This window comes from Capra hircus, chromosome 10 (genome assembly GCF_001704415.2).
Source record: "Capra hircus breed San Clemente chromosome 10, ASM170441v1, whole genome shotgun sequence".
Classification (NCBI taxonomy): Eukaryota; Metazoa; Chordata; class Mammalia; order Artiodactyla; family Bovidae; genus Capra; species Capra hircus.
In genome coordinates, this window is record NC_030817.1 from 12,385,498 (window position 1) to 12,412,571 (window position 27,074).

At 42.0% G+C, this 27,074-nt stretch overlaps 1 protein-coding gene across 12 annotated transcripts in view; it reads right to left on the reverse strand.

Annotated features, from left to right (window-relative positions):
- NRXN3 (neurexin 3) overlaps positions 1-27,074 on the reverse strand; it is a 1,815,686-nt gene that overhangs the window by 399,702 nt on the left and 1,388,910 nt on the right. The window lies entirely within an intron of this gene.

Here is a 27,074-nt window from a genome sequence, read left to right on the forward strand (position 1 = left end):
TGTACAAATGTTAATTTCTTCATTTCAATAACGATATCCTGTACGTTAACATTAGGGGAAGCTGGGAGAAGGGTATAAAGGAACTCTGTGTGAATTCTTTGTAACTTTTCTGTAAAACTAAAAAGTCTTAACAAATTATTTGTAGGTGAAGTGTATTTTAGATTATATTTTAAATTGTCCCTCTCCAAAGTGACAACTTCAATCCCTGATTTTGCTAAATATTTGACTCTTTTCTATGTACTTCTTTCAAAGATTAGCCTTTTGGTTTAAAGATCTCTGATGTTCTCTGACCTTCCTTCATGCAAGGTCTCTAGGAAAGATACTTTTAGAGGATGATCACGTTTGATGAAATTGAAACTCAATTCTCCCTTTGGTTGTCCTTTGTACATAACCTGTTTTCAAATTTTGAGGAGATTACTTGAAATACTGACAGACTAGAAATAGCCTCTCAGAGTTCCTGACCCATAAATGTAACCATTTCTCAGATGAAACAGGAGGTGAATGAAGATGGTCAAGCCTATTAGAGGAAGAGAGTGATGATTCATTTTTTTTTTAATGTCAGGACACAGATCTCTTAATGCTGTAAAGAAAGGACTTAGTTTTGTTTTAATGATCTATATTTTTACATAAATCATTTCAGGCTCAAATCTCCAAACAAAACAAAACTGGCAGGAGAATTAGTGCCAAGCATCAAGAATACATTTGACACGTACTTGTTAAGTTTGCCATTAGATTACACTTTCAGTCATTTATTCAAGAACATTCATTGAGAACCTACTGTATATACAAGGATGGGTTGGACCAGGACCCAGTCCTTAAGGAACATGAAATCCAGCAGAAGAAACTGGGTAGGAAAGCAAATTATGACACTTAGACACTATCCCTCGCATGATTAGCTTTTGTCATTTACTATAAAGCAGTAACGTTTTTAACTAATAAAGAGCAGTAACTCTTTTTTAACTAATAGAGATCTTGTGAAAAATTCTGTTCAAACACAATGTTAACACTCAAGTTATAATTTCAAGCTTACTAATGATATATTCGGTCTAGCCAAATTCCGTTAGAGATTTCAAGAAATGAAGATCTGGGTTTATATCCTAAACCATTTTCCAATATATTATTGACGGACAGGGGAGCCACTTTTTAGAGTCCAGGAAGGCAAGACAGATTATGATTGGAGCAAAATCCACACTCTTATCCCTTGATGGAATGCATTTCAGGCTTCATTTGTAATCTAGCTTTAGGACAACTTAAATTCATCCTTTATTCCAAATAGTTGACTCTTTTCTATCTGTACCATTCTGCTGGAAGAAATACCTCATTTGCTCAAATGTTTTTGGATACTTGCCTAGTAGAAGATTTCAGCAGGCATCTCTCAAGGAGACACTGTCACCACCGTTAGTCTGTCCACTTCTGTAGGCACTCTCCTGGGCTAAAACCATTCTGTAAAACCCTAAACCTATTCTGAATGTACATCTTTCAAGCTTTCAGATTCTGTTCTCTTGCCTTGAACTGTCTGTTGTACTCATTAATTACTTTTTTGAGAAGGAAAAAAAAAAAAAAGAAATCTCTCTCAATTTCCCTAAAGCCCCAGATCTTTTTTTAGGATTCACCAAGAAAAGCAATTATCTTTTTTTGTATAGCATTGATCTGTCTGGACATTGCCTCCCAGTGGATCATCCATTTAGTTCTGGAATTTAAAGATCCTCACAGCACCAACCTCTGTGTCACTACCTGAACTGCTGTCCACTCCGCATCAGCTGGCACTCGTCATTGGTCAAGTTCACTACCAACGAGTTGTCTTACACTGGTATTTCACTTGGAAAGGAAAATACTTTGGTGTTCATGTAGTGCGTGTTTTTGACATCTCTTCACTTAGCACCATTTAAGACCCAAAACACTTACTAGTCAACACATCTTCAAAACTGAAGGTATACTCTTAGGGAGGAAATACATGAGATTATTCAGTGATACCTGGTAGAATTTACAATGTCATAGTACTTTCCATGTATGATTGGTGAAAATGTGTCAGGAGTTGCTGACCATAGAAAGCCGAACATAATCATGAGACGTTACATAATTCACTCTACCAATAAGATTCTTCGGAAGTTTCAATAGTAAATATATTCCAGAAAATGCTACATTATCATTAAAGCTGACTATCTTACAAAATCACTTTGGAAAGAGAGTCAGCACTAGAAAATGAAGACCTACTGAAACATTCAAATTTTTTTTATTGATTTACTGAAGCATAAAATTACATTTAGGGTGATTTTTCTAGTTGACTATTTTTCTCCATGCTAATATTAACTCAACATAACATTAAACTGCAACTTTAATTGATTCTTTTAGAGTTTGGGTACAGAGGGATCTTGGGAACTAAAAATTCTGGATACTCTTTCTGAAGTTAGTTAGTACTTTTCTAGTAGCTCAGTTGGTAAAGAATCTGCCTGCAGTGCAGGTTTGATCCCTGGGTTGGGAATTACCCTGGAGAAAGAAATGGCAACTCACTCCAGTACTCTTGCCTGGAGAATTCCGTGGACAGAGGAGCCAGGAGGGCCACAGCCCATGGGATGGCAAAGAGGTGGACACAGCTATGCGACTAACTTTTTTCTTTCTTTTCCGAATTAGATAAGCCAGTTTAAGAATAGCAGAAAAGCAGTGCTTTCCTAACGTGGGCTCTATAGCTCAGAAGGTCCAAGCTCCAGGAATTCATCTGCGAGAAGACAGGGAGATGCTCGCTCATCATTGGCCTGGGTCACAGTTCTCATGGTCTCTAATTGCCAGTGTGTTACATCTATCAGACAACTGACTGTGTCCAGACATAAGAGACATGTGTAATCTCAAAATGATACCAAAATGGTAATATCCTGTCAGCAGTAATATTGAAGCTGAATGAGATTCTTCTTAGTGCTCAAATATACTCCCTAACCGAATGTACTGTTTACTTAAGAGAAAAGAGATTACTCTGCCTCTAAATTACCTATTCCATGGAAAATTTTGCCACTTGTTTGTCCTGCTAATAATTAGCACTTGGAGGCAGATTCATGCCCCTCCTCGCATTTTTAAGGTGAGAAAGACCATATCTTAACAGCTTTATGCAATGCTTCCTTGGCAAAATTTTGAGGGTGTTGGTAGCAGCATGGAATTCTCAACATTTTGCCAAGTAATCTCCAATGGTTGCCCCAAAGCCTTGTGCTTGCCTTTCTCTTTTGTTAGTAATGTAGGATCTATTCAAGTTCATGAGTGGAAAAGCCAAGAAGACAACCTCTTGGTTTCAGGTTTTCTCCTTCCACTCTGGTGGCCGATACAACGGGAGTGCCCATAAACAGAAGATCGTGGAAGCTGAGTGATTCAAGGAACAGATTGTGGAGGCATCAGGGCACCCAGGAGGTCCAGGAAGGAGAAAGAACCTGAGCTTTGGCTCCAGGTGCCCCTGGATCTAACTCTAGTCTCAGCTGTTTGCAAGCGGCAGGAACCTTGGCAAGTCACTTAACCTCTCCGAATTTTGGATCCTCAACTGCAAAATGAGGATAACAGTTTCCACCTTTGAGCTCACTGAGGGGATTATGGGGAAAAACAAAATAAAAGCAAACCTATATGCTCATATACATATACACCCCTAGATTCAGTTGATGCTTTATAAATAGCAGGCATTTTTATAAGAAAATAGCTACTCTATTTTTTTTTTCTTCTCCTGTGAAGAATTTGTTTTGGGTTGTGCCTTCCTTGGGCTTTCTTGTGAAAGGGAAATTATTAGATATTGAAAAGGGTATCTAATTGCATCTTGCAAAGGGTATTCTTCCTTCCCCAGGTTAACTTTTACCTACATTCCAGCTGGAGAGAATATTCATATTGATGATTATCTATGTTAATCACTTAAAATGGAATAAACAGGAAATCCTAAAAGAGCTTTAGAAAAAGGGAACTCTAAGAGGGGGCCCTTCTCATTTGCTCATGGCTTATCCTTTGAGGAAAATGAGCCATGTGCCTATGGTTGGGGGTTCAATTCCGATACAGACGCTAAATTACCTAGCCTTTGTGAAAGTTGCTCAGCTGTGTCCAATTCTTTGTGACTCCATGGACTACACAATCCATGGAATTCTCTAGGCTAGAATACTGCGGTGGGTAGCCTTTCCCTTCTCCAGGGGATCTTCCCAACCCAGACTCAAACTCAGGTTGATCTTTACTTTGCAGGCGGATTCTTTACCAACTGAGCTACCAGGGAAGCCAAAACTCATCCAGTGTTTGTTCCTTCTCAGCCAAGAGGGCTGTGGCTCGAAGCTCACCTGATTGGACTGATGAGCCAGTGGCACCAAGTAAGGAGCCCAGGATATGCCTTAAATGGCTCTCCATCAGAGACCTGCTTCCTCTCTGTAGTCCATAACGTAACGCCACAAGCCGGAAGAAACATGTCAATGGAGCAAGGTGAGGGATGAACAGACCTGGAGCTGAAAACCACCCTCTGAAAAGAAGGCTTGTGCACATCTATAAAGAATATTATTCATCCTGGTACAACCAGATAGGCCAATACAACCCAGCTTCCAAAGGGGACAGTTGTTCATAGCCACCCTGGAGGTTGAATGCATTCTCTCGCATCATGTTGACTTTCCTGAAACAATGAGGAGCTTTTCTGTGTCAAGCGTGATGTTGTGCACATTACATACGCGGTCACATGTAAATTGCATAACAAGTGTGGAAAGTATATGTTATAACATTAAAATACAGGTAGGGGAAGTGATAGGTGACTACTTAGGACAATCCAGGAGGAAATGATAAAGTGAGGCTCAAAACGCAAGTCGTTCTGACTCTGAGATCAAGACTTTGTTGGAAAGATGCCTTGTTGACTTCAACCGACAATGCCCAAAGAGGTTACTCCAAAGGTTTTGGACTTTCTTTGAGTCTCTCAATCTACCTTTGCCCCTGTTGCTTGCAGCGGATGACCTTAATTATCTTTTTTTTTTCCCCACTAGGAAACTTATGGATATCAGATGTGAATTTCCTTGACTCTCCATATCTTCTCAGAGTTTGGGTGCAATTACTCAGGCCCTATGCACTTCTTTGCTCCACAGGAACACCGTTCTAAATTAAACTCTTTACATTGATTATTCTCCCACCCTTCCCAGGCTTCTCCTGCCCAAGGCTGATGAATTCTGTTCAACTTTTCTCCCTTGCATTGGCAATCTCTGCCTTTGTGCTGCTCCCTTCCCTCTTTCTGAAAACATCTTCAGTTCACTTTTAGTCAGTTCAGTCGCTCAGTCGTCTCCGACTCTTTGTGACCCCATGGACTGTGGCAGGCCAGGCCTCCCTGTCCATCACCAACTCTCAGAGTTTACTCAAACTCATGTTCACTGAGTCGGTGATGCCATCCAACCATCTCATCCTCTGTCATCCCCTTCTCCCCCTGTCTTCAATCTTTCCCAGCATCAGGGTCTTTTCCAATGAGTCAGTTCTTTGCATCAGGTGGCCAAAGTATTGGAGCTTCAATTTCAACATCAGTCCTTCCAATGTACATCTAGGACTGATTTCCTTTAGAATTGAATGGTTTGATCATCTTGTAGTCCAAGGGACTCTCAAGAGTCTTCTCCAACACCATAGTTCTAAAGCATCAATTCTTAGGCACTCAGCTTTCTTTATGTTCCAGCTCTCACATACATACATGACTACTGGAAAAAACCACAGCTTTGACTAGATGAAACTTTGTCAGAAAAGTAATGTCTTTGCTTTTTAATATCCTGTCTACGCTGGTCATAGCTTTTCTTTCAAGGAGCAAGCGTCTTTGCATTTCATGGCTGCAATCAACCACCTGCAGTGATTTTGGAGCTCAAGAAAATAAAGTCTCTCACTGTTTCCATTTTTCCCCATCTGTTTGCCATGAAGTGATGGGACTGGATGCCATGATCTTAGTTTTCTGAATGTTGAGTTTTAAGCTAGCTTTTTCACTCGTCTTTTGACTTCTATATCGAGGCTCTTTAGTTCCTCTTCACTTTCTGCCATAAGGGTGGTGTCATTTACATAACTGAGGTTACTGCTATTTCTCCTGGCAATCTTGATTCCAGCTTGTGCTTCATCCAGCCCGGAATTTCACAAGATGTACTCTGCATATAATTTAAATAAGCAGGGTGACAATATACTGCTTGATATACTCCTTTGCCGATTTGGAACCAGTATATTGTTCCATGTCCTGTTCTAATTGTTGCTTCTTGGCCAGCATACAGATTTGTCAGGAAGCAGGTAAGGTGGTCTGGTAGTCTCATCTCTTGAAGAATTTTCCAGTTTGTTGTGATCCACACAGTCAAAGGCTTTGGCATAGTCAATAAATCAGAAGTAGATGTTTTTCCAGAACTCTGTTGCTTTTTTGATGATCCAGTGGATGTTGGCAATTTGATCTCTGGTTCCTCTGCCTTTTCTAAAACCAGCTTGAACATCTGGAAGTTCATGGTTGGTTCACATATTGCTGAAGCCTGGCTTGGAGAATTTTGAGCATTCCTTTACTAGCGTGTGAGATGAGTGCAATTGTGTGGTAGTTTGAGCATTCTTTGGCATTGTCTTTCTTTGCGATTGGAATGAAAACTGACCTTTTCCAGTCCTGTGGCCACTGCCGAGTTTTCGAAATTTGCTGACATATTGAGTGCAGCACTTTCACAGCATCATCTTTTAGAACTTGAAATAGCTCAACTGGAATTCCATCACCGCCACTAGCTTTGTTCACAGTGATGCTTCCTAAGGCCCACTTGACTTCGCATTCCAGGATGTCTGGCTCTAGGTCAGTGATCACACCATCGTGGTTATCTGGGTCATGAAGATCTTTTTTGTATAGTTCTTCTGTGTATTCTTGCCACCTTTTCAAAATATCTTCTGCTTTTGTTGGGTCCATACCATTTCTGTCCTTTATTGAGCGCATCTTTGCATAAAGTATTCCCTTGGTATCTCTAATTTTCTTGAAGAGATTTCTATTATTTTCCATTCCATTGCTTTCTTCTATTTCTTTGCATTGATCACTGAGGAAGACTTTCTTATCTCTCCATTTTAAGCTTCCTTTTTCTCCAAAACACATACACACCCTTGGTCTTTGAGTTGTATCTCCTTGAGGTAAGTAGGGCAAATATCATCCCCATTTTCTCATATCAACAAACTGATTATCACAAGATTATTGGCTCTTCCTCAAGTCCCCGTGGCTCCCTGGCAGCAAAATGAGGCATAAAACTCAGGTCTCCTGCTCCTGGATCCCAACGTCACGCTATTCAGTACCGATTGCCAATCAATGCCCGTGGGTAACAAAGTGAGATGGCCTTTTATATGCAACGTCACTATAACAAGTCCCACTTTTCTTTTGTCTCTGGAGCCTGGAGCCTGCCTCATACACAGAACAGAGTTGCCAACCCCCGGTGCCAGGGCCCTGCTTGTGACAAGTGATGCGTCTGTAATTATCGCCTTGCCCAGACAGCGTAACCTGTCCTCCCAGGTGTGAAGGCCCATTAATAACCCTCCAGGGAAGGGCGGTGGCATCTCAGATGCAGCCCTGCCGCGTGACCTGCTCTCCCATACGGGGTTCCCCTAATCAGCACGCACACGCCCTCTAAGTGTCACAACACTCATTGTTTCTCAGCCTCCCACAATACACAACCAGAAAGCAAGCCCCTTATCATTTAATAACACTCCCTGATACTGAAAGCGGGAGAAAATAGAAACACTCCAAGAGGGAGGAGAAAGCTTGTTAGGTGAAGAGCGATTAAGGTTGTAGCACTGGCTCTCACACAGCGGGAGACTTCAGATTGGTGATCTGATACCCCTTTAACCCTCAACCCTGCCTCTGCCCTTATCCTCAAGCCTGGCAGACTTCTAGGGGACAGCATCCCTCCCCCTACACAGACTGGAGATGCCTGGATGATGAGAAGAAAAGGAGACTGTGGAATCTGTGCCCTTGCTCTGCTAAAAGGGGTTTGAGTCACTGTTTTCACCTTGAAAGGAAATGCAGTTTGGTATAGAATGCCAGGTTGGGAGTCCATCCTTGAATTCAGGATTGGCTTTGGCCATAAGCACACATATAGGTCTCACTGTACATGTCTGTGAAATGGGGAGGAAGATGCATGCTACAAAATGAACTGTAACAATATAGGGCAAAGTGCTTCATGTCTTTAGAAGGAATGATTTAACAAGATGATAACTATAACAACAGCTAATGCTGAAAGGACCCTTAGGATGGGGCCAGGCAGCGTGCAATGGCTTTACATGTCTCACTTAATTTAATACTCACATCAGCCCACATGGAACTTTATCATCGTTTCAACAGATGAGGAAACAGACATAGTGAAGTTAGGTCACTTGGTTGAAGTCACAGAGCTATTAAGTGACACTGTTAAGTAACAGAGTTAGAATCGGGACTCAGTATGTCTGGCTCCCGAGTGTGCTCTTTTTAAAGGGGTCTGCTACGAAATCAAAAGCTTTGGCTTTCAAGCTGGAAAGAGAGACAGAAAGACAGAAAAGCTTTGAAGAGGCCTTAGTAGGAAGCAGGAGCGAGCAGAGGTCACTCAGGCAACGGTGCCTCCCCATTAACTAAACCTATTAACTCACCCTTTCCTTCTCCATCGTCCTGGAGCTCAGTCCCCACTTTCCCAAAACTCAAAAGAAAAGCTGGTCTTTCCCTTACACACTGAAATCTGGCAATTATGAGGCCTGCATTTTGTGTCCAGCTTTCTTATTAAGCAGCTCTGTGAGCAAAGGTAGCTACGTCTCCAAAATGAGGGTTTGCAATGACATGCTCTCCAGCCCGTCACTGTTTGTTCTAGGCTTCCTACTGGGATCTGCTGGGAACTGAAGCTCAGTCTGCAGCAGGGAGAGCCCACCAGGGCTGTGGTCTCCAAAGTGGGATAAGCATCCTCGGGAGATACCAGGTTTGGTTCACTAGGGTGATGGGGGGAAATACTGGAACACCTACGTATCGCATCTTCATCTTTAAACGATTCTGATATTTCTGTGTGTTTTGTAATAGAAACAACATACTAGAACACGTGCACATTACATTAAATATAAACATACTTTTAAGTGGTGCACAGTTATTTTTTTGTCTAGTATGTGAGACAACCAAAACTGTTTGGAGACCATGGTACTAGAGAGCTAATCTGCTTTTGCTATTTGCAGCACCCCCTGGAGGCTATACCCAATTTGCCATGTTGATGAAATGTTAATCAATGCTGGCAGAAGTGAACTAGAACTTAGAGTTAGAATCAAGGTGGTTCATGTTGCAATTTGATTTTTCTTCCTAAAATTAAATGTGTAATGCTGTTTCTTCAATTTAAACTGCAGAGACAGGAATTATAATATTCATAATAATATTATTATTATAAATGATAATATTGGTTTAAAAGCTCCTGTATTAAGGGGAAAAAAGTCTCATTACACAACCATATTGAAGCCTGGATTTTTAAAGAATATCTTACTTTAAAGGACAGCTACAAATATCTATTGGGAGCAAAACATTTTCTCAAAGAAAGCTCATCATTTCCCCTTAAGCTTCTAGGATTATTCTAATAATAGGTTAAAATACATGGAAACCCGTTGCCCTGATAGATTTCTCTACCATTTGGTCTATTTTTCTGAGTCACAAAATAAATTAAGTTCAATTTCAAAGCAATCCTCCCCCCATTTGATTTCTCTCCCCCAAATCAAATATTCACAATAATAACCTGGGATATGACGTGTTATTCTGACCTCTCTAGTTTGGGGGAAGAGTATTGAAATATCATAGAAGCTACAAAGATAGACTCCAAAAAAAAAAAAAAAAAAAAGGGAATGCTATAAAGGTTGGAAGAAGAGGAGAGGCGAGAGCTAAATTTAAAAAGTCTGACAAAGCAAGGACTCCGGGGGACAAGATCACAGCCTATAAATACCTTGAAGGTAACAATGTAATTGAAGGGAAAGGATTATTCATAGTCTCAGAGATGATATGACAGAGCAATGGCCTGAAGCAATGGAAGAAAATGTTTAGGTAAAACTGTCAGGAGCAAGGGAAAAAGAAGTTCTTGACTCTGTGAGGAAGGGGACGCGGAAAGCAATCCCAGAAGAAGCATGCCAGGCATTTCGATACAGACAGGCGAAGCCTCTGAGGGAGACATGGGACTAACAAGCATGCTCCTCAGTCGGAAGCCACCTCTTCTGTCAGATTCCAGAGCTCTCAGACATGCCCTCCCGGAAGGCGGCCCCCTTCAGAGAAGGCAGCTAATCAAAGGTCTGTGTGAAGACAGTTTGTGTGACGTGAATAGTCAAAATGAATAGCCTGACACGCTGTTATTGTAAAATTATGAATTAAAACATAGGGAAATGTGTTCTTTTCTGCATATTGTATATAGTGTCACAACTTAGAAATAACGCACTACTTTGCCCAGGAAAATTAATAAACTCTTCATTGACAAATTACCGTTCTGTGTTCAATGCGAAGGTTCTTCAAAGAGCACAAGTTAAGTTGAACCACTGTGTTAAAATCACTGAATGTGTTATGCTAAAGAACAGATTTAGACATGAACTATATGAATATATGGGAGCCCTGAATATCTTAGAGTAGGCAAATATGTACCCTCCACCTCATGCGAAGAGTTGACTCATTGGAAAAGACTCTGACGCTGGGAGGGATTGGGAGCAGGAGGAGAAGGGGACGACAGAGGATGAGATGGCTGGATGGCATCACTGACTCGATGGACATGAGTCTGGGTGAACTCCGGGAGTTGGTGATGGACAGGGAGGCCTGGCGTGCTGCGATTCATGGGGTTGCAATGAGTCGGACACGACTGAGCGACTGAACTGAACTGAATAGGACAGTAATGTAAAAGTCAACTTCAAAGCTCTTCTAAACTAAATATTTTAAAAAGCTGTGCCTATGAAAACGTTTGAGAGCGCCATTTATACATAATACTCAGGCCAACAGTGCTTCACCGTTAACTAAATCTAAAGGTATGACCCAAAACAGTTGATGCAACTTCTGTGTGAGGAGAGTCGCAAGATCAGGGGTCCACAGGAGCGGGCTGGGTCGGGGAATGGATGAGGAAGCTGAGTGATACGTGTGACAAGGGCATGGAGATGGGGTGGCTGGAAATGTCAGAGAACTGCCATAGTGGCTTGTCCCCACTTGACCCAGGCCACCTAAGAACACTGGCCCCATGCAGCTGAACCTTCTGAAGTTTGTTTTTTTTTTTTTTTAAAGAAACTGGTAATCCCAAATTGCTTATGAATTATCTGAGAATTGAAACATATTTGTCTATTAGATGAGATCTAAGGGACATTAGCTGGGCACATTCTCTAAACTTCTCACACTGAAGACAAAGGGAGACCCTGGTTTCTGAGATTAGGAACCAGGAACAGGAATGAAGCTGGAACTAAGCAGAGGAAGCGGGCTGGTTTGCACAGGGCTGCCAAACACCGAGGAGATCAAAGGAAGGAAAGACTTCATTTTTACTCGTCGGTCCGGCGAACCCAGGACGGAACGAGGTGCCAGGGCAGCTGCAACAGCTCCGTTTTAGATGTCCCCCAGCAGCTGCCCTGCATACACTCAGGAATCTCGTGTGCTGACCTGGATCCTGACCTCCTGCCTCGCTGGTGGTCACTGTAAATGGCAGAAAGTCTCTCTCAAAGGGAATCAAATCTTCAACTACCCTGAAGGCAGAAGGGGGTAGAACCATGGCTTCTTATGGACACCCACAGTGACTTCATAGGAGTTTGCTTCCAGAAGGTGCTGGGAGAAAAACAAGGCTATGTTTCCCAAATCTAGCAACTCAAAGTTCAAGGTTACAGGGTGAATCTAGGCGGCCAGCAGGTGAATTGGAGTTCACAGAACAGTATTGTTCTGTTTAGGCTTTAAAACACACACACACACACACACACTCATTCACTTGTCCTACTGTGTGAAATGAAATATTTTGTCTCAGTCCTTTGATTTTGGTTTCTGTAGCATTGAGATGTCACACAAAACCTGAATAGCTAATGTCACATACAACCACATGCACAGAATTTAGCCTTAGCTCTCGCTATTTGGCAACATCAATTATTCTCCTGGAGAGAGACACGAGAGCTCAATCTTCATGCCACAAAGAGAAGTTTGGTCTTCCTGCCTGACTTGGGGTTTATACCCTAGGACAATCTTTTGTTAATATACTACTTATACCAAACACTCACTTTTATTTTTTTTCAACTAGAAGATAATTGCTTTACATTGTTGTGTTGGTTTCTGCCATACAACCATGAGAATCAGCTAGATGTACACAAATATATCCTCTCCCTCTTCAGTCTCGCTTCTAACCCTGCCTGCCCCATCTCACCCATCTAGACCATCACAGAGCACCAGGCTGAGGTCCTTGTGTTATATAGCAACTTCCCCCTAGCTAGCTACTTTACACACGGTAAGGTACACATTTCAGTGCGACTCTCTCAACTTGACCCACCTTCTCCTTCCCACACTGTGTCTACAAGTCCTTTTCCTACATCTGCGTCTCCATTCCTGCCCCGCAAATAGGCTCGTCAGGACCATTTTTCTAGATTCCATATATATGTGCTGCTGCTGCTGCTGCTAAGTTGCTTCAGTCGTGTCCGACTCTGTGAGACCCCATAGATGGAAGCCCACCAGGCTCCCCCATCCCTGGGACTCTCCAGGCAGGAACACTGGAGTGGGTTGCCATTTCCTTCTCCAATGCATAAAAGTGAAAAGCGAAAGTGAAGTCGCTCAGTTGTGTCTGACTCTTTGCGATCCCACGGACCACAGCCTACCAGGCTCTTCCATCCATGGGATTCTCCAGGCAAGAATACTGGAGTGGGTTGCCATTTCCTTCTCCAGGGGATCTTCCTGACCCAGGGATTGAACCCAGGTCTCCCACATTGCAGGCAGACGCTTTAACCTCTGAGCCACCAGGGAAGCCTCTAATATCCCATTGTGTATATGTACCACAGCTTTATCCATTCATCTGTTGGTGAACAGCTAGGTTGCTTCCATGTCCTGGCTATTGTACAAAGTGCTGCAGTGAACACTGGGGCACATGTCATCTTTCTGAACTATGGTTTTCTCAGGGTATATGCCAGTAGTGGGACTGCTGTGTCATATGGCAGTTTTATTCCTAGTTTTTTAAGGAATCTCCATACAAACACTCACTTTTAACAAGCAATTTGTGGAAACACAGGGAAAACTCGCTCAAGTTGCCTTCTATGTTCTTTCAAATCAATTATATAAATGTGGGTATTTTCTTGGTTCTGTTTATTAAAAAATTGATAGTAATTTACAGGCAGAGATAATGGTAAGTTCTCAGTTCCAAAAGGGGGCCTGTTATGTTATAGTCAACTTCAGATGGATCAAATTTAACTGTTCTTTGAAGAATCCTTGTAAAACAATGTTCGGTGAAACTGGCAAAGATTTAGCTCAAATAAAAGATGAAGAGTTAAAGAAAGGGAAAAAAAAGACTTCTATGGTTTTCTCCAAGAGCTGACTTACTGTGTCTGCGTCTCAGTCCAATGTTTGCATGTGTTTAACGCACACACACAGCTTGAAGGAGGAAGCACACACTCTGTGTTTTGCAGTGTTTGGGTGTGAATCAAAGGGAAACATGTGGTTCCATTCTGTTCCCTGGAGCATTCAGTTAAGGGAAGGGAAAAATCTCATTTGTGCTGATATTGTCAACACAGGGGGTGATCTTGCAAATGCCTGGGGTGAGGGAGGGGAAGCTTTGGGTCAAAGTGCAGACCTCACAGTCTATAGACTTGGACAGTGATGTGGTCTGTCTCTGGGGATGGTGGGTTTTCCTTTGGTTGAGTTTGGTTTTCGACTTTCTTTTCTTCTCAGTTAGTCCTATATGGATACCTCTAGCAATCTGCTGTCTGTGAAATTTTGGTGGGTGTTCTAAAGGCATCCTGTACCATTATAAAACAAAATGACAGGAACAATCACAATCATTTCAAAGAATAAGGAACAGAAACTGGGGGTGAAGATGGTATTCTTTTTGTTTCCTTTTGGTACTGAAAACAAACTAGAGTGGCCTTTGTGGTGGTCACAGTAGAGCCCCCAGCTGGTAGGAGGGTCCTTTGCTCTGTTTTGATTGTAAAAGTAAGGGAGGTTCATCTGAAGACTTGGAAAATAGAGAAAAGTATAAAGATGGAAAGAAAAGTTTGGACGGATTTGCCTGCTTGTTAATATCGGGTTGGCCAAAAAGTTTGGGTTTTTTTTGGTACTATCCTGAATGAACTTTTTGGCCAACCCAGTACTTTCAGTTCAGTTCAGTTCAGTCGCTCAGTCGTGTCCGTCTCTTTGCGACCCCATGAATTGCAGCATGCCAGGCCTCCCTGTCCATCACCAACTCCCAGAGTTCACCCAAACTCATGTCCATCGAGTCGGTGAAGCCATCCAGCCATCTCATCCTCTGAAGTCCCCTTCTCCTCCTGCCCCCAATCTCTCTTAGCATCAGAGTCTTTCCAATGAGTCAACTCTTTGCATGAGGTGGCCAAAGTACTGGAGTTTCAGCTTTACTCAATTAAATATAGATGACCTCAGGCTTTCACAAAGCTCTGCAGAACTTAGGTTCAGAATGCCTGTACCCACTGAGGACTGCTCCACCAGAATTTAAGCTCCACCAGGCCAGTGGGTTTGACTATTTGGATTCACTCTTGTATTCCTAGCACCTAGAACTTACCTGGCATGTAGTTGGAGGTGGTCAAAATAAATAAATAAATAAACTGTTATTCACTAGTTTGCTAATTTTCACCTGTCTGGTTAATTTTAACTTGAAAATTCTCTCACCTGCCTCTCATCTAAAACTAAGTTTGTCATATCATACATCTCACTATATGCCCCCATACACCTTCCTAACCAAATCTCTGGGAGATTTTTTTTTTTTTCTTCTTAGATCATTTTATTTTTTTAAATTTAATTTAACTTTTTTACTTTACAATACTGTATTGGTTTTGCCATACATTGACATGAATCCATCACAGGTGTACATGAGTTCCCAACCCTGAACCTCCCTCCCACCACCCTCCCCATATCATCTCTCTTTTTTTTTAATAGCTGTACTTTGTGAATAGTCTGAGACCCTCCCCCATTGTGCACTGTGTTCTGGGAAACACAACACCCCAAACTCATTTTCTTCTTTCGAGCTTCAGTGTTGCATTAAATTTAGCTGTTTAGACATGCAACAAAACCCACTCTAGCATCGCTGATGTAAGTAGCAAACACAAAAGCCTGCCAACCTCAGGGATTAGGCATCAAGTCAGGTGCAAATTGAAGGGAATCTGCTCCTACTTCAAGAAATATGATTTCCAGTGAAAAGGTCTACCTTTCAAGTTTTTTAACTACACTCTACCACTAGACATTAGAAACTAAAAGGCCAGTGGATGACAGCCCAAGGTTGCTGCAAAGACATTCATATTTGGTTTTAAATTAGAAATACATGCAATTAAACACTGACTGAAGAGAGACTATGTGTGTTTCTATATTATTTGATATCATTTACAGTTTTCACATAAGAATATTTGAAGACTTAGATAATAGGGTATTTATCATATATTGAAACACATGAAGGCATTTAGCCAATAATCTCTGTTCAGATAGAGTACATTTGAGAGAATTTTTGTTCAAATTTAACAACAAAAGTCACGTTTGAATCTCATGGTCCACCATATTGCGTGCAAAAACCTCAGATTGGTTTACAAGCCCATTTTGCATAGGGGTATTAAAGAAAGCAGTTTGGGGATAAGTAGGTACCTTATGTTGTTGAGATGAAAAAAAAAAAAAACACTGGGAAGCAATAAAATGCAATGTAAAATGAAGAATTTCTTTAAATTAAAAAATAAAGTGACATAGTTCCAATTAGGTATTCTGCTTTAGGCAAAATACTGTGCTCCATCCGTCCATTTCTGTTTATCATTGTTGACCACGTGGATTAAAAAAAATAAAAAAATCACAGGTAAATTCTGCCAAATTTACCACATCTAACCTCAGTACTGAATCGGTAATTCTTAAAAGCACTATGCATGACGTCAGAATAGAACATACCAACATTTACTCTACTTTCCTTCCCCTAATGCTACAGACGATGGTTATTTAATCCTCTGAGCCTTAGTTTCTTAATCGCTAAAATAGAAGTAATCTCACCAACTTGACAGTGTTGCGAGAAGTAAATGAGCTGACATACACAAAGTGCCAGGCACGCTGTCTGGACAATAAATAAAACAGTAAACACAGAAGGGATTACAAAACCATGCATGTCATCCGGTCAGAACATTAGCTTGCAGTCGCAGAAAGTCAACTGGTGGAGTTCATTTCCAATAAGGTTTAGTGAACCTAAGTACCGCTGCTTGCATTTTAAAAAGGACTGGATAATTTTATGCTTCGCTAGCCACCCAAGCTAAGATAACGATCAGGGTAATCAGATTCCATGTTTCACCGCACATGGTGATCACCAGGATCAGGGGATTTCTTATTTAGGGAACGGTAGCATGACCTTAAATCCAAACAGCATTCCCTAAAGTGATGCTACAAGGGATTAGAGACAAGGTTTGAGAGATGCACAGCCTCTGAGGAGGACAGGAGGCCATGGGATCTGGCAGTGGGTCAATCCTCATTTTGACTCTGACCCCTATCTGCCTGGTTGTTAACCTTCCTATTGAAAACTACAACCATAACCATTTTAGCCTCTTACAGGTTTCATGCATAGGTTTCTAGCCACAAACTCTTAGGCATCAAGAGCTCAAGTGGGTAGACTGTGTGTTTAGTTGCTAAGTTGTGTACCACTCTCTGTGACCCCATGGACTGTAGCCCATTTCCCAGGCAAGAATCCTGGAGTGGGTTGCCATTTCCTTCTCCGGGGGGTCTTCCCAACCAAGAGATGCAACCCATGTATCCTGCCTTGCAGGCAAATTCTTCACTGCTGAGCCACTGGAGAAGCCCCAAGCAGGTGGTATGCATAACAATATTACTATGAAAATGATCTTATTTCATTTTGTAAGTCTCAATGGTAACCGGGCACATTCCCAAGCATTCTCTCAGGTGACCTTGTCTACCATTCTGAGGTTGGCACTATCTATATCTCTACCACCCAGTTGAGATGCCTGCTAGTTGGTGACAGAGCCAGGACCAGACCCTGTCTTCTGGCTCTGAGTTAGTCACGCTTATGACAACTGCCAGGAGGAACACGAAATGACTGATGAGAGGGCCAGAGTAACAAACGTTAAATGCTGTGAAAAATAAGGAGAAAGGCAAAGAAGATGGCCACAAAGTGATTTCAAATGACAGAGGTTTGACTAAATATATGGGGGGAAAAGAAAAGAGTTCTAGAATTATTTGGCTTTGAAAACCTCTCCCAAGCTTTTTGACTTCTATAAAATCTCCCTACCTAGGTCTTCCCTGAACCCCCAACCTTTTCTTTCTTAGCTTCCTTCCTTTTTCTTCTTCATCTTGTAAAGATAGGTATATATTTCCCAAGTTCCCACTTACTTATCATCTTAGAGATCTTAGCAGTCCTCAGAGTCTCCACTGTCACTGCCAGACAGAACCTGCAAGTCCCTCTGTCTGGGTCCTCTCCCTCATCTGGATTTATCACATGTTTCCTATTGGGAAGCTCTGCAGATGGACTCCTGGATGCCTTATACTTGCAAAACCAAGTCAAACTATGATTTTATCCTAAAATCTATTGTTTAACATGTCCCTCTCTTTTATTGCTGTTGAAATCCCACAACCTTCCCAGTACAGAGATGCCTTATTTCTCGCTCTCTTTTTTTCATCCAACCAGCTAGCGATACCCACTGATTCTATCTGGGAAATGTCCTTTTGTTTCATCCTCATTCCCTTCATATGATCATCATCATAGAAGAAATCCTTTAAAATTTTTTCCTAGACCACTTGAACAATCTCCAGGTATTGATTTTCCTAAAACCCACTGAAAAATATTATTTCAACAGAGCCAAAATAACCTTCCCCAAAATTAAACCTTGGGGATTTTGTCTTCTACTCAAAAACTTTCAAAAGGGTTTCTCACTGCTTTCAGAACCAAATCTGTCCATATGGCATTCAAATTCTCCCTATTACAGGTTCTCCCCACTACAGGCCTAAAATACCTGGAAAGAAAAAAATAATAATAAACTTAAAACATTTCTTTCATTAGTTTAGCATCTACGGTGGACCAGAAAAGACTCATGAAACATTTTTACACATTATTATAAATCTTTACACAGATTTGCCAAGTAGTATTATTATTTTATGTGTGTGTGTGTGAAGTCATGTCTGATTCTTTGCGATCCTATGGACTGTAGCCCGCCAGGCTCTTCCGTCCATGGGATTCTCCAGGCAAGAATACTGGAGTGGATTGCTATGCCCTCCAGAGATGTCAAATAATTCACCAAGGACATAGAGCTAGCTGGAAGCAAAACTATATTTTTGAATCATAGACCACCTGCCTCTAAAACATGGGATCTTTCTGCCATTCCACAGTCTGCCCATTGCCTCAAGTCATTTATTGTGGACAGACTGTATACCTAATTTGAGAATACAGCTTGCATTCTCTTCCTTTGAGGTCACACTCATGCTCGTATCTTCATTTGGCGTGTTCCCTCTCCAGATTCCACCAGCCAAAATCTGACCCACCCTGTCCATGCACATTTCTTCAGTGTCTATAACCAGTAGTATTCTTACCTTCCTTGGCATACTGCCCATCTTCCCTTAAAGCAGAGCTGTGTGTGCAGTCTTTATGTCCTTCCTTGCATGTTTCACATCTCCACCAACTCCAAATAAACTGCCATTTCGTAAATATGTGTTGAATTAAAATGATCACCGCTACACTTTCTACTCTGAAACTTTCATTAGGGCCGTAATAGTAATGAAGAATCAGAACTGGATCTGAATGCCTGCTCAGCCATTTATTAGCAGTGCTAATTTTGGGAAAATTCTCTAGCTTCATTAACCATTAGTTGCCTCATTTATGAAGTGAGGATATTAATAGGGACTGCCTCACTGAGTAGTTGTGAGCTCATAAGAAAATAAACAGGCTTTGCACAGTATCTAGTACCTGGTACTTTGTCCGTCAGTATTTGTGGCGAGTGACGGGAATGGGAGCCATGTAAGGTGAACTCTAAAGACACGGTCCGAAATAAATGTAGGAAACAGTCATCTCTGCCATTAAATTAGCTGCCATCTTATAGACAATGGAGCAGAAAAATAAACTGAATTAAAAGAGGTTAACTAAGGAGTCAAGAATAGAATAGGAAACATTTTAATTGCTGGTCATCTCCTCTCATCCTGAGTATGAACTGACTTTGGGATGAAGGTTAGTTTGGTCGATCAGCAGGGCTTATCTAAATGTCTTTAAGTGATTCTAGGTTCCAAAGGTGTCATCTCAGGCTGAGAAATGACAGGTCTGGCTGTCAGTACCATCTTTGAGGCTAATGCAGTTGTACAGTCCCCTCTGCCATCTATCAGGGAAACACTAACAAGATGAAACAGCCCCAGTGACAGCATCAGGATCTAAGCACATGATGCTATGGGGTGGGTGGCTAATGAATTCCCCAATCAATATGCTGAGCTCCGTGCCTTCTCAATGCAGCCAGGGAGCCAAAATCCATCATCTATAGCTTCAGGGAGTCAGTGAGTTATTTCTTGCCCTGGTGCACTGAACAATACTCCAGAAGTAATGACTAGTAACAGTGTAAGCGGTGGGTCAATGAGATAATTCATCTGAATGATGGTGTTAAGGTAGGGCTGCCATTAAGTCATACGAGCCCCAGCACTCACTGCATGGTGCCTAGGGTTTGCCTGCTTGCTGCACTTGGCATTCATCTGTCAGAAAAGCCTCTGCTATTCAGAACTTGTTCAGTATTTGATAACTGCAATAATCTAGGATATATGCCACCAGGTTGGTTTTAAATCAGCAATATCTTGATGCTTCCTTAGAATTTTATATTAGTTAAGTTGGACTCTCAAAGATCTGGTTAAAAGTCTATCTATTAGTTAGGAAATTATATTGTTTTCTGAGTTTAAAAAAATGTTAATTGAATAAAAAAGTACCAATAATATCCAAAGCTATCCATGACTGAAAATGCACTATATGCCCGGAGCTATATAGTAAGAGTTGTATTTACATTATCTCCTAAATGTGTAGAAAACCTACTTTCTCATATTTTAATTACCATGTTCTTTCAAGTCCATTAGCTCTATGTGAGCCAAGGTTGATCACAGAATTCCCAAAACATAGCAATTAGCATGCTACGTAAAAGATGCTCAATTCACATATAAAGAATGTCACTCAGGAGCTAAACCCTCTTCATTCTGACTTTTCTAAATTTATATTATATATATGCATCGATGATTCTGAAATAGGACTGCCATCAGTTAACAAAGTGTCAGTGGTGTCAGTGATAAATGAGAAAGATATGGTCATTTGGCCTCGCTTCTCATAACTGTCTCCCAGCTATAAAATATTCTCCACATGCATTGTCAACTCAATTTTTCCAGCTATATTACTATACATTTCACCTGCACACTAAATTTATCATTCATTTTTCTTTTAGGTTTGATGACCAAAAGTCTTTGAAATGCTTTTATCTGTATATGTGCCTTTACGTTTCCAGTTTCCTTGACAGCAGCAGCTACTCATCTCTGCTCAATCTGGCTGGACCCACACTGGGATGTTTTTTCCAGCCATGACCTTTTCTGGGCCCTATTGATGCCCAAGAATAGGGCCAAGCCCTCTAGGTCTTTATCTGATGCCCATGGCGGGTCTTAAACCACTTTCACACCATCCTCGTCTGGGAAGATTTGGCTCCCTTGACGGTCCTGCTCATTGTTACTGTTGGCTTCTCCTCCTCCCTCCTTCCCTGCTCCTCCTCCCCCACACTCCTCCACCCCTGGAATCACGACCACCACCTCCTCCTCCATATTCTTCTTTTTGCAAGCTGAGCTGTGCTTCATACAACTGAAGAAGGAACTTTGGGGCAGGATGGCCCATGATTTCACAGATGAGTACAGAGCCCTTTGGAACATTAAGGACAGTGGAAGCACAGCACATTGCCTCCTGATACTGTAGGGACATCATGATCTACAGTGAGACACTGAGGATGCTGCAGGGGTCTACCCAGTCTATTGACTCAACCAGGACTCGCTCAGCCGGAACTGGGCTCTTCACTGCACGCCAACAGGACCCTCCAAAGTCTCAACTGTAGACGTAAACTTGCTTTTGATCAGATAAAATAGGAATTTGCTTGCAGAAACTGTCTCCGGTGACTTCAAAAACACTTAAAATGAAATTCTGTTTTTCATGATAAAACACTTCCTTTCACTGTTTTTTTTTTCCTCCAATGAAGTCATCACCTGCTAGATATTTCATCAAGAAAACTGTCCTTCTCTTTTCATGCAGTACTTCACCAATAACTTCTGAAAACTTTATTTCGTCTGAGCCCCAGGAAAATCATATGAGGTCATCTTTTTTGGAGCCCATTTTAAAGAAGAGAAAGGAGAGGCTCAAAGCAGTGGAGCGCCTTGCTGAAAGCCAAGTAGCTCACTGGATATGAACAGAAATAAGACTCAAATCCAAGTCTTCCAACCACAAATTAAGCACATTTTTCTACTACGGCATTCTGCCTTTCAACACCATGCGTGGAATCGAAGTCAACAGATTTAGATCAAAATATCTTGGGAATAGCAAAGATCTGAGCAAACACACACGGCTTGCATGCAGGTGCTGCCTCTGGTTCAGCTTACATAAGCAGTCACTCCATCAAAACCCCTCACCACTCCCTTCTCCCACCTTCTCCTCCAACTCTGCCGGGACGGAACAGCTAAGCTGGGAGCTGCAGAGAGGGGCCCCAGCAGGCCCTCTCCACAGAAGTGGCTAATGATCTGGAAAAGCTCCTAAGCCTAGAAAACCCAAAGAGGCCTTTTTCACTAAGAACAAATAGCAGCTAAAGGAAAAACAGCCAGCCTGCAGTGCGCAGCACTCTGCGGGAAGCGCAATTGCATCTGGTGGTTACTTTTGTTGTTTCCCTGTTCTTTTTCTCTTGACTTCTGTTACCAGTCTTGAATGCCAACACTCCTCTGGACTCCTCTGCAGATTCCCCCACGTGCCATGCCTGAACCCAATCCACTTCTGCCACTGGCCAAATCCAGAGATGAACGTAAGCTAACAGCCACCTAACTTCACTGAGGACCAACCCAGAGGTTGCTGGTTTACTGCAAGTATCTCACACACAGACAGCCAAGTGAAACATCCGAGCCAGCAATTTATAGATGCAATAGATGTGAGCAACACACCATTTATCATAATTCAGCTCTGCTCCCTTTTTTTCTCCAGGAGTCTCTTCAAGTGCTATAAATTATGGAAAAACAATACTATACAAGCCAAACTTAATAAATATATGATTTCCCAAACTTGACAATAAGAGAATACCATCAGTCTTTTCTTTTCTTTTTTTTTGGCAGGGGTGTTGGAAAGAGAACACTATGCCCTTACGAAAAGGGGGTCGATGTGAACAATAACCTTTTCTCTATTCCTTTGTTTTATGTAAGTGTCTACATTGTAAGTCAGGAAGGAAACAGTCGGGGAAGGTTATAGATTCTTGTCAAACAAAACAGGTGCCCCGACACATAAATTTTCACTGTTCCTGAAAGGCTCATAATTAAAAAATGAATCCAAGAGGATTTACTGTAAATTACACACAGAGAGAAGAAAATTAATAGGATGCCTTTTTTACACCCTGCATTAACTACATAAAGAGAAGCTGATTGTTGCCCGATCCTCTCCATCCTTCTGTTTTGCAGGTGGTGAAAGAAGGCTGTCAAGAGTTTCATGATAGCAATGGCAAGCACCTCATGGTGAGCCTTTCTCCAGTCATATTCAGTTTTGTCCCTGTTGTTGAAGGAGGTGACTGCAACACGACACAGCTCCATAGACACAGGGTCAAGAGGTAGATGTCATTCACAACGGATGGCTTCTCTCCAAATACTGAGCAGATTAATTTCTCAACAATAGATTTCAACAGAGGGAACTTATATTTGAAGTAATGATTTGTAAAAATCCCTCTGCCCTATGAGACCCTCCCTCCATAGAATTTGATTTCATGAGCGCACACTTCAGCAAAGACATTTTTACCTTTGTTAAGACACATCTCATCTATGATTTCATTAATATCATGGTTAATAATTGACACAGAAAATAGTACATCATGGACGTGTGAACCAAAAACAAAGAAATGCAAGCTAATTTGAAGCAAACAGTCTAAATTATTTTGATCTGTTGGCCTTCTTTGATTTTTTTTTTTAATGATCTAATTCTTATCTTGTTCAACAAGCCTATTTAATTACCGTGAGGCCCAGGTGAGTGGGAAGATGTCTGGTTTAAAAGAAATCAGCCCAAGAAGGAAGAGCCCCTGTTCTCTTGGCAAGAACAACAGATAACGTGAGCAAAAGGTGTGCCTACAGCGCCTCCCCAGCCCTGTGTGGGTGTCCCTTTCTTTGTACCAATTCTTTTTATCCCAGGGCACCAAAGCCTTCATTCTGACCAAGCTCTCTCCATGAATTCCTGCCACTCCCCCAAACGTCCTATGTCCCCAAATTAGTCATGCTGATTTATTGCTCTCATGAGTTTGAGTAAACTCCAGGAGTTGGTGATGGACAGGGAGGCCTGGCGTGCAGCAGTCCATGGGGTCGCAAAGAGTCGGACACAACTGAGCGGCTGAACTAACTAAAACTTGCTCTCAAACCCTGTCAGAGTGGTTGACTTTAAGCTGGTGGGGGAAAGAACATACAAAGACTGACTAATTAGTCAATGACTCAAGGGCCTCCAGGGGAATATGAGCTGAAAAAGATACCTCCTTCTCCAACGAGTTTTTTAGGTGTGGTGACTTCAGGATAGCAAAGGAAGAGATATGGGAGACTTCACGCTTGTGAAGAAGGCTGTGAAGCCTAGAGGAAGTAGAATGAATGGGCAGCCAACTTCAGTCCTTACAGCCCCGCTTCCATACAGGTGGCAGACAAGGCTGATGGAAGCCCGCACTTTGACTTGCTTTATTTGCCTTTTATTCTCCCAAATCCTCCCAATGCAAAGCTTGCATGGAGGGAGTAGGACTCAGAGCTGGCATGCAGGATGACATTCTCTACATTCCTGCTCTGGGGTCTTGACAACAGGCAAGTCTTGTTTTAGAGAGTAGTTGCTCATCCTGGAGTCAGATTCCCCAGTGTTCTTGGGAGAGAATGTTCTCTTCCCTCAGGTAGGTTAAGTCGGGGGTAAAAAGGGCTTCTCCCAAACACCGTGTTACCACTGCTCAAAAAGTCAGGAATTCCTAGGAATTGCCTTTCGCAGCAGTTTATGAAACACCAGTTCTCAATCTCTCCCTTCATGTCTCTCTCTCTCTTGCATGTGTGTGTACGTGCACACACATGCTAATTTCAGAGTTTATACTTTTTTTCTGAGCAACGTATTAGTTTGACAACCACTCAGGAGTAGCAGCAAGGCACTTCTGGTTGTTTCCACAATTAACACCCACACTCGAAGAACGCAGCTCTGCCCACAGATGACCCTGGCCAGAGCCCATCTGTGGGCAAATGTGTCCTCTCCTACTCACGCCCACTTGATTGTGTTTTTCCTTGCCCCAGGATTCACCCTGCCTTCACGTCCTCTTCACACCTGTCATCGCTTTCACCGGTTCTCTTCTCCAAGGGGCCCTGCAAGGGGGAATGAAATCCTTTGCTTCCTCTCCAACCGTTTCCGCTCTTAGTAATGGCCCTTACAGTCCTTTCTTTCTGAGTAATTTTCTCTAGTACAAGGAAACTGACTGTGTTTAATAAACAAATCCATGTTTGACAGATAGTGAAAACCACATAGAATTATCTAGTAGGCATCTGTGGCTTCATTTTCCTGATGCAGCTACGTCAGTGTCCAAAGCAAGACGCTGGATTTTGTCAAGTTCCTTGACCTTCTCTCCACTATAGTAAAGAACCGTCCCTTTCCTCTGCCTACTGTGACATCAGGTTTTAGTCACATGTTCTTTTTATCTGAGGACGTTTGGCCAGTCTAGGGCAGTGGTCACCGATGTACAATCTGCAGCCTGTCCTTATAGGCACCTTTTTATTGGAGTACCATCACATACACTTTCTGTCTCCAGCAGACACCAGAGATATTGCCCCAGTGAACAAAAGATAATTTAAATGACTACACCAATGAAGGGGTCCCATGCTCCAGAAAGCCAGAGATATGTCAGGTCCATTCCAGAATGGTGTGGCTTCTTCACATCATAGGGTCTCTTTTCCTTTTCTTGAAAAATGCCAGATGGCATTTCCTAACCCAAGCTCTGAAGGAGAATCTGTTGGAAGTTCCCAGAATGTTTAAGCAACGAGAACATCATGGGAATAAGTTCACAATGCCCAAGGGAGCTCTACACATTCTGATGTAAAATTTCTTATACGTTTCCTTTTAAAAAAGAGTCAAAATGGAATGCTTTGGTTCTCCCTAGAAGTTCCCAGGATCCTCATATCTGTTTTATGAAAATGCTGCCAATTCCAAGTAAACTACCAGAAAATAAGAAGATGTTTCTCCTGAAAGTGGAACTGCTTTACAAAACACAAATGGGAAGAGATGGATAAACCGGTAGCACATTATTGGACTCTAAAAGGATGCTCATGGCTGTGCCAAATCATATTTTTCTTAGTAAGTCACACTGAATTAAAAAAAGAAGATAAATCACTGTGAAAATGCAAGTGAACTGGTAATAATAGCCCAGTTATAGCTGCCATGAAATAGTCATTAAGTTATATGCAGCATAAATCTCACAGTTTTGTAAATTATGGTAGTTCTTAGAGGCCAAATAAAGATAAACTGTACTAACTATAGCTGTGTTTCTCTGTGCTCCTTGGTGAGGCTTTTTAAAAGCCTTGAGCTCAGGCTCAGAGTACCATATGGTCCCTGAAGCATCTGAGGAAGTGTTAAAGGTTCACAGCTCTCTTCAAGACCCCTCTTCTGCATTATGAAGCTGATTGTTTCTAACCAGTGCTTCTCTGCCTTTCTGAGCAGAGTCTTGGCTTGTACTGGCTCACCCTGAGATCAGACAGGCTTCCAGCTCAAGCCTTTTCCTTCCAGCTGCTTCTCTTTCCAAGGCCTGCTGAAAGAGCAGGTGCTGGGGAGGGGCACTGTTTCCAGGGCTGAGCTTGCTGTATGGTTCCAGCCGGCCACCACCACCCCAGGGTCCAGCAATGAAATCTCACCCCACGTGCCTCAGTAGATGCACACGTTAGCAAAACTCATATTCAAAGATTACCAAGAAACGTCCCTTTTCCTCCTTTTTGGAGGTTGGTGAAAATCCCCAGTTGCCTTTTCTTCTTAACTGCTTTATCCCCCCTGCTATTTAAACTGAATTCTTATTGCTCCAAATTAAATCCATTCTTTCTAGCCTTGTCATTGCTAACTAATAAGAGCAATTCCTCTCTTTGCTCTTGGTGGCTGCACTTTGGGTACTTATGGATGAGAATCATATCCTTCTCTAGCCTACTTTCCTAACTGCAGACTCACAGGTGATAAAATGGGTTAATTGTTGCTATAAAAATATTTTCTATCCTCATAACGAAGTAATTTTTCCCTCCAAATCATTTTAATTTCTTTGAATTGCACTGTGTTCTTAATGATCTGCAGTGAGTGAGGGTGCAGTCTTATTGGGTTTACATATACAAGCAAAACATCGGATATATACGACGCACGCATACACTAACTCCTGGTCATTGTGTTGCTTCTGTTTGCCCCACCCACTGTGGCCTCAGTTTTTACCATTGGTTCTTCACATCTCTACGAGAAAGCCTGCGGGCTTGGGCAGAGGTTGCCCAAGCACAGCCTGCAGTCTGTTTTTATAAATATATTTTTATTGCAATATAATCACGCACACTTCTTTAATGATGGATTGACTGTGGCTGCTTTCACATTAACAATGGCAGAGTTGAGTAGCTATGTCAGAGTCTGCATGACCCGAAAAGCCCCAAATATTCTATTTGGCCCTTCACCTTCTTGGCACCAGGGACCAGTTTTATGGAAGACAGTTTCTCCATGGAGTGAGGTGGGGGTGGTTTCAGGGTGATTCAA